Source organism: Lemur catta, chromosome 3, assembly GCF_020740605.2.
Source record: "Lemur catta isolate mLemCat1 chromosome 3, mLemCat1.pri, whole genome shotgun sequence".
NCBI lineage: Eukaryota > Metazoa > Chordata > Mammalia > Primates > Lemuridae > Lemur > Lemur catta.
This window is the reverse complement of record NC_059130.1, coordinates 55925871-55934383: the sequence shown is the minus strand read 5'-3', so window position 1 is coordinate 55934383 and position 8513 is coordinate 55925871. Positions and strand designations below refer to the sequence as shown.

Below are 8513 nucleotides of genomic sequence, written 5' to 3'. Positions count from 1 at the left end.
TGTGCTCAGAATATGTGTTTGCCCTATACCAGTTTCAACTAGGTCTAAAAGGATGCCAGAGAAACAAGAGACTAACAAGAATATGTAAAAGCCAAGGAACTATTCCTCAGTGCAGAGAAACCAGGCTACACTATTATCAATGAGAATGGGTGCTTTTGTCCTATTAAAAATTACAGAAACTCTATTATAGCTGATGTTTGTAAGGAAAATAGTTGAAGAAAACATCTACCAAGAGGGCTTATCTTAATAGAGATTCATTATATGAGTTATAGAGCCTATAATTCCCCTCTCTTTCCAAAAATAAAAGTCTTATGAAGGCTCTGCAGTCTTTAACTCTAAAATAACAACATATTCTATCTGGAGCAATTTTGTTCTTCTAGGAATGTTGATAGGTGTGATAAAGGAAATAGTTCCATGGCCAAATGAAGTTAAAGAAATGCTAGGTTCAGCAAAGTTAAATATGAATTTTAATGCAGGACTTCTCAGAAACCTAAGCATATTAATATGCATTATGAATCTCCAAGAAGGATATAGTATTTCCCAAATGAATTTGACCACAGGCCCCTATTTCTCAGGATATCTCAAGGGGTAGAGTTCTACAGACAGCTGCTTAGAAATGCCTCACTAGAGGAATGGCTCTTTCTCTCTCTCTCTCTGGCAATGGGTGGTAGAGAACAAAGGTGCTATGGGAAGATATTGGCTGACTGGTGTGGCCTACCTCTAGACAGATTTCCCATATATAAGCAGCTAGCAGCTGCTTCTTTGACTAAATGCTGGTGATGATATCAACTACTGACTGAAATCTAAGGAGGATTAATACATATAATTTAAAGATCTATGTGTAAAACTTTAGCATAGAATAAGCCCTAAGAAATCATCTATCCCAGCCCCTACTTTTTCGGATGGGGACTGAGGATACAAAAATATAGAGATTTGTCCTAAGTCACAAAGTTAGTCAATGAAAGAGCCATGACTAGAATCCAGACCTTATTAATCCCAGTTTATGCCCTTTTCACTAACAGTAATAAAACTGATCATTAATAATCACCATCACTGATACTGAGCAGGCAAACCAGGCTTTCTTATTGTTGTTGTTGTTGGTGGTGGTGTTTTTTCCTAAAGAGACAATAAACATGAGTGAATTCAGGAAATTAAGAAATAAATTCCAAAAAGGCTCACAAAACGCACTGTATGTCAGTGTGGGCTTTAATGGAGAGAACATCTGGGAACGGCTACAGTATTTTCTAAACATACAAAGCACCATCCACGATAATGTTGCAAACAAAGAATCATGTTTATGTGAGTCACAAGAGCATCTTCAATTTCACTACTTGGATAAGGTTTCTTTGGCCATTGCTCTTCATGCCTCAGAGAGAGAGAGAGCAGCTTCCTGGTCAAAAGAAAGAAAGAATTTTTTGGTCTTAAAATTAGGTGCTTTGTCAGGGCTGATGCCACTGAAATTTGAAGCAATTCAGTGTTAAGCTGTAATTTGAGAAGTTCTGTCATACGTTGTATGTGCATAATAAGATACGGCATTAGGAAACAACTGAAAATTTTCAGTCCTGGGAAAAATGAATTACCTTCTTTAGGAGGTATTTATAATGTTTTTTTTTTTTTTTTTTTTTTTTTGATACAGAGTCTCGCTCTGTTGCCCGGGCTAGAGTGAGTGCCGTGGCGTCCTCCTAGCTCACAGCAACCTCAGACTCCTGGGCTTAAGCGATCCTTCTGCCTCAGCCTCCCGAGTAGCTGGGACTACAGGCATGTGCCACTATGCCCGGTGAATTTTTTCTATATATTTTTAGTTGTTCATATAATTTCTTTCTATTTTTAGTAGAGACAGGGTCTCGCTCTTGCTCAGGCTGGTCTCAAACTCCTGAGCTGAAAGGATCCGCCAGCCTCGGCCTCCCAAGTGCTAGGATTACAGGCGTGAGCCACCGCGCCCGGCCCTATAATGTACTTTTTTAATAAATAAGAAAGTTCTAAACCCTTTAAGACTACTTCATTGTTTTTCAAATAATTCATTTCATGGATAGAACCAATCATTTGTGGATTTAATTAATGAGTTAATACATGCAAAGTTCTTAGAACAGTGGCCGTAGGTGCTTAATAAATAACAGCAAGCAACTATTACTTAGTAATGTAGTTATATCGGTGATATTTAGGTGAAAAAAAGTCACTCCTGAGAATGTCAAACTGATTTTTTACTTTAAACTTATACTACATATGTACATACGAAAAAACAACTGTTTTCTCTCTACTAGTCACACCAACACTTCTAGCTAGTGGGTTTATGCTTATAATTATTCAATTTTCCAGCAGACATCAACTGGGTGTCCTATAATTTAACTCAATTCTGACACTATCTACCCGAAGATAGCATTAGACCCCTTAGGTTAAGGGCCCAATCCCATAGGACTACTCCCACCCCTCAACTTCAGACACCAATCACAGGTGGTGGGCCTTAGGTTACCTAGTATTTCTGTCTGACTTGGCTATAAATTAGAGGTTCCCATGATCCCACCCCACCAAGTCCAATCATTTGCTAGAAAAGCTCAAGAAAACAGTTTATTTTCTAGATCACTGTTTTATTACAAAGGACATATTAAAGAATACAAATGAAGAGCCAGATGAAGAGATGCATAGGGCGAGATCCAGAAGGGTCCTGAGTACAGAAACTTCTGTCCTCGTGGAGTTTTGGGGTACACCACCCTCACAGCGAGTGGCTGTATTCTTGTTCACCAACCTGTAAACTCTCTGAACTCCATCCTTTTAGGTTTCTATGGAGGAACCATTACACAGGCATGATGGATTGAATCATTAGCACTGGTAATTAAGTCAGTCTCCAGTCCCTCACTCCTTTCTCCCCTCCCCTAAGGTCAGGGATAGGGCTGAAAGTTAAAACTCTCTAATCACATGATCAGTTTCTGTGGCAACCAGCCCCCATCCTGTGGTTGGCTAGGAGCTTTCCAAACATTATGTCATTGACATAAACCCAGGTGTGGTTGAAAGAGGTGTCTTAGGAGTAATTAAAGCCACTTCTTTCACCTTTATAGCTCTGGAACTGATGTCAAAATCCAAATATTATAACAAAAGATGCTCCTATAGCTCTAATCACTTAGAAAATTACAAGAGTTTTAGGAGCTGTGAGCCAAGAACCATAGGCAAAAACCAAAAAATGCATATTTTTATCATATCACAGTGTAACAATATTCCTCATGTGAAAGTTACTTGTCTATCATTGGCCCATCTGAACAATGATTCTAAATATAAGACCTCTGCCTGGTATATATCATATTGCCTTAACTCAGAGCCACAGACACTTTATGATCTTTCATTAAGACATTTAGTTTCAGTCATAAAGTGCCTTTCAATTAAAGAGCAAATTGTAAAACCACCTCATGAAGGCACACTTGGGATGTAAATATGCTATTAGAAAAAGCACAAATGAATGCAATTTCAAAAACTACTGAAAAAGTACATCATTAACCTTACTTAATATACTTGATGATCAACTTAAAAATAAATTTCCTTTCCCACAGGATTAAGTAGTGGTTAAGCATGAGAACTCTGAAATTAGAATTGCCTAGGTCCAAATCCCAACTCTTCCACTCATTGGTCATGTGACCTTTGGCTAGCTGCTTGATTATAATGGGCCTCAGTTTTCTCCTCTGTCAGTAAGAGGAAATATACTGCCCATATAATGCATAGATATGGTGATTAAATGAGACAATGCATACAAAACTACTACAAGATGAACATCCCAAATCCAAAATGCTTCAAAATCTGAAACTTTTTGAGCAGTGACATGACACTTACAGGAAATTCTCATTGGAGCATTCTAGATTTTGGATTTTTGGATTTGGGATGCTCAGCTGGCAAAGTATAGTGCAAATATTCCAAAATCCAAATACTTCTGGTTCCAAGCATTTTGGATTACAGATATTCAACCTGTACTTAGTACACAGTATGTACCTCATAAATGCTTATCCATTATTTCCAAAGAAAATTCCACAAGTTAATGGGAACAAAAAATTCTGTCTTAGGGGAGTAAAATATACAAAACTGATTTTTAGAAGAATTTTATCTAAGGTTTTATAGTAAACTATTTTTAGGTCCTTGGAACTGTGGGGGCAGAAAGGGGATGATCCCTTTCCTCCCTATCCCAAGGGTCATGGCTGACTGATACCCCATAAAAAAGCAGATTAGCAAGAGAAAAGCATAACAAATTCATTTGATCATAGTTTTAGGTGACATAGGAACCTTCCAGGGAAAACTGTCCATTTTGATACTTAGGTTTAGTGAAGTATGGACAGCCATGTAGAAATACGATTGGACAAAAAGGGTGTGATTTAATGCTAATTGAGTGGGGAAACTAGGCAAGACGTGTCTGCTCAGATTTTTCTTGGGCTCTCAGTGCAACATTCCTTCCTCCTGGGTATGGGGTAGGACCTCTCTGGAACGAAGGTCTTAATTTCCTTATGGCCAGCTGTTGCACAGAAAGGCGGAGAGAGGGGCGGTGGAGGGGGGGGAAGGAGAAGATTAGAGTAACATATTTAGGCTTTATGGCTGGCTTTGGGAAAAACGGGTTCTGGTTTCTATGACTCACCTTGGGGAAGAGGAGATTCTAGTTTCTGCGGCTTGCCTTCGGTGAGAATAAGGGATGAGAGAAAGGAGACCAGGAGGCCAGAAAGAGACTTTGTTTGTGAGGCTGCTTCTTAGGCCTTTACTTGGGGGTATCATTTCCTGGGCCCCAACAGCACCGCCATCTCCTCTGGGACAAATTTAACTTCCATTTTAGGGTCAACATCACATTTGACCACATTACTTCTCAGGCAACTTCCTGCTCAAAGGACATTTTCTGGGGAAGGTTTTATTCTTCCTGTCTTAGCATTTTTAATGTCATAGAGTCAAGGATTTCAAAACTGTTGTTAAAGGTGCATTTATCTTGCAGATGTTAATTCAGAAAGTGCTAATGGTTGCAACAGTGTAATCAGCTGAAACTTAAAACAACAATGTTTTTTGTTAGTTCAATTCCTTCCCACAAAGCTCACAAATGGTCTGGGGAGCAGATGTGCACAGGGTGGATAGAGAATGCAGGGTAAAATCCTGCTGGTGGTTTGGGTTTAGAATTTAGATTTTACTTTCACTATTACCAGGCAGCATCAACTGATATCAAATATCAAACAAAACAAGAATAGCAGGTTACTCTTAAAGAACAATCCCAGCATTGAAAAATCAAGCAGATATATACATAATGCATAATTTTAGAATAAATTCTTTATGAGCTAAAGGGTTCAGGTTTTAGAGCCTGTAGTATAATATGAGTTACACTGAAAGTCAGAATGAGTACAAGAAATTGAAAGATTTTAAAACTCATTCTTTCAACATTTAATACCAGGTCCTGTGCTAGGTGCTGATGATGGACGTAGAGATGAGTAAAGATATAGTCCCTGCCCTGGAGAGGTTCCCAGACTCAGTAGCAAAGCAGGCATGTAAAGAGATAAATGGAAGAATACCATGCCTAAGTGCTGAATAGATAGATGTTCAATCTAAGTACTGTGGGAGCACAAGAAAGGGAAAATTACGTTTGCCTGGAACCTGCAACAGCTTCACAGAGGTGACTTCTGAATTATGCCTTTAAAGAATGATATAGCCCAGCCTGAGTTTTCTTGTGGCTAACAACAAAACAGCAATGTAACATAATTACCGTTTCCATACAACCTACTAGATGGGTTACAGAATTCTAAGTCTTACCACAACCTTAAAAAGTAGCTATGTTTCGACATGTAACAAAAGTGAAGTTCAAAGACTAAGAAGCTAAGAGTCACATAGCTAGCTAGTGAAGAAGGATGCGAATTTAGACCTGTATTGTTCCAAATCCCTTAACAGCCCTGCACTGCTCAGAAATATCTATTTCGGCTCCCTACTGCCAACCTGTACATGGTTAGCTTGTAACTATGTGGAGTCCCAGTATGGGGACACACTCTGGAAGCTCATATAGAATGTCAAACTTTGGCCTAAAGAATTAGGTATAAAGTGCAAGGTCAAGATGGAGACCGTATACATATACCAGTTCACCTAGCTCACAGTGCCCTCGCCTTTCTCTGAACTTCAACCACATTTAGTTCAAAGTGGTTTATTCTGGTTCATGTGTACACCAGATCCCCATTGCCATGAACTGTGAGCATTCACCTTGAAGTCAGGGAATAAGCATTACACGTCTTTGAGACCCTCAGGGCCCAGCATTCACACAAGGTGCCCTTGATTGCTAATTCACCCAGTGCTTTACAGAGTATGGATGTTGATTTGCGTTAGGTTGACTGAGGTGAGATCACTTAGAATTAAGGTTTAAATACTACATAAAATAAGAAAAAAGTGAACTAAGCAGTATAGCATAGTGGCTTTTAGACTAGTAACTCTCAAACTTTAGTGTGCATATGAGTCGCTTGCCTACACGTGTAAAACTGCCCAGTTCACCCTATTAGAAGGCAGGCACGGCACTGCAATAAAGCAACTCAGGGGGAGACTCGACTTGCAGGGGATACATGTACCATATTTCCAAACCTTGTTGCTGTTCCTGGCTCTTCTGCTTTCAGGGCAATGAAAAGCAGTAAGGACAATAGTAGCTATCATTTATCGAGCATTCATAAAGTGCTTAGCATGGCTCTGGTGCTTCAAGCATGTTTTCTGACTCTCACAGCATCTCATAGTACTATACCTGTACGTATTGATGATGGGAGGAGAATAAAACGGAGCAGTAACTTCCCTAAGTTTAAACAGGATAAGCAAAGATTTAATCACGGTTCACCTGAGTCCAAAGCCTAGGGTTCAATGGTTCCTTGACAGAAATGCCTAAACTTGTGGTCAGGATGCCAATGGTACAAGGAGAATGGAAAGCAGAAGTGCACTCAGAAAGCTCTTGGAGAATAAGGCCCTCCACAGGAGGTTTGTGCTTTTAGTACTTGCCTCACTGAGTGTTGAAATCCAGGTAAGGTATTTAAAGAGCTGAAGCTACCTCAGAGTATTTCAATATCTACCTGGTGGCTTACAAGGGATTTGAATTTTTCAGCACATTGCTAAAATCAGCCTTTGCCTTTTTCCCAGAGACCCTCTAGGAATTTTTCCACCTGCTGTCTAGGAGGAAAGCCCCAACATAAATTTTTTCTTGATCTAAGTTCATTAAGGCTGGTGTCAGGGTCATCTCCTAAGGTCTAAGAAGGTTTAAGGTTGTCTTCTGGGAAAGACGCCCACCACCACCACTGGAATTAGAAAAAGTGTAGTATTTTGCTGGATGAGCAGGGGGAAAGCAGTTAAAAGCCAAAGAGGACAACTTTTGGACAAATTTTCTTTTCATTTCGGCTTAGGAGTGGAAACACGGTGAAGGGAGGTGACGGCTTTCTGAAGGCTTGCTGTGTAAGAACAGACCCACTGGCAAATGACTACTAACTAGTCATCTACCAATAATTCACATACATCTATCTGTCTTGTCCAGACTCCCAACACGGAGCAATGGTTTAACTCTTGATGCTCTTAGAATGGCCAGTACTGATTAGGCATTCCCAGAAGATACCATGTGACTGAGTAATCTTGTCTGTACATTTTTTCACTGGGCTGATATTCCATACAGAGAGCTGCCAGCATTCAAGAATTCAGAGTTTGCTTTTTCATCCTGAAATTGGGTGGAGGAATAGGGAGAAGAAAAGCACGGTTCAGATCAACCAATGAGGGAAAACCCTTGCCCCATACTCTTTAAACAACAGGTGGTTTTGCCGTGCACTGTCAACTCCTTTACACACTTCAGGAAATTGCAGGCGGAGGCTTCAAACCGAGTCTCTCTGGAACCTGGCTTAGCACGTCTGGCAGTGTCGGGCAGTTGGGGATTCCTGCCAGAGAGGAGACGTGGTTGTCAAGGGGTGCAAGGTCTTCACGACCCAGGGATATTGGGTTTCATCGTTTTCCATCTCCGATCCCTCCGTCAACGCATCCCACAATGCCCTTCCCACCCTTCTGTTCTTATGAGGCCCTTGGGTTCCCCTGTGGAGGGGTTATCTCATTCTGACCCCGGCCTTTGGAGGACTTCCCCAAACGGCTATCTTAAGCGTGGCTGCCGCCTTCGAACTTACCCGGGGGAGGAGCCGCGGTAGCCGAGCAGGCGCTGGGCGCACGGAAGCCTCGGGTTTTCCGCGCTTTGTTAGGGATGAGGGTGGAGGCGGTATTAGACGCAGCCGATTCCCCGCGCACAGCCCTCCAGGTGGGCGTCTTAGAGGCGACAGGGAGTGGCCCTGTCGCCAAGCGGAGGGGGGACTTCTTTCCTCGTCCCGCAGCAAGCCTTCAGCGGCCGGCCGCGGCCCTCGCTGGCGGGTCCCGGGCGCGCGGTCGTCTCCGCAGGGGAGGAAGTTCCCGGACACCGCGGCCTGCGTCACAGCGGGGTGGCACCGCTGAGTCGGCTCGGCGGGCGGCGGCGGCGACCCCGGGGCCGGGCGCTGGGCGGCGCTGGCTGCCGCTGGCCCGGG

General features: G+C 42.0%; 1 long non-coding RNA gene across 1 annotated transcript; it reads right to left on the bottom strand.

The window, feature by feature from the left end:
* Positions 1–2734: 2734 nt before the first annotated feature.
* LOC123635421 lies at positions 2735–8435 on the bottom strand. The gene is made up of 5 exons (XR_006734122.1): positions 8124–8435; positions 7797–7883; positions 7474–7669; positions 4607–6718; positions 2735–4486 (listed from the first exon to the last, which is right to left on the bottom strand). It is a non-coding gene; the product is annotated as an uncharacterized LOC123635421 (long non-coding RNA).
* Between the last annotated feature and the right edge of the window lie 78 nt (positions 8436–8513).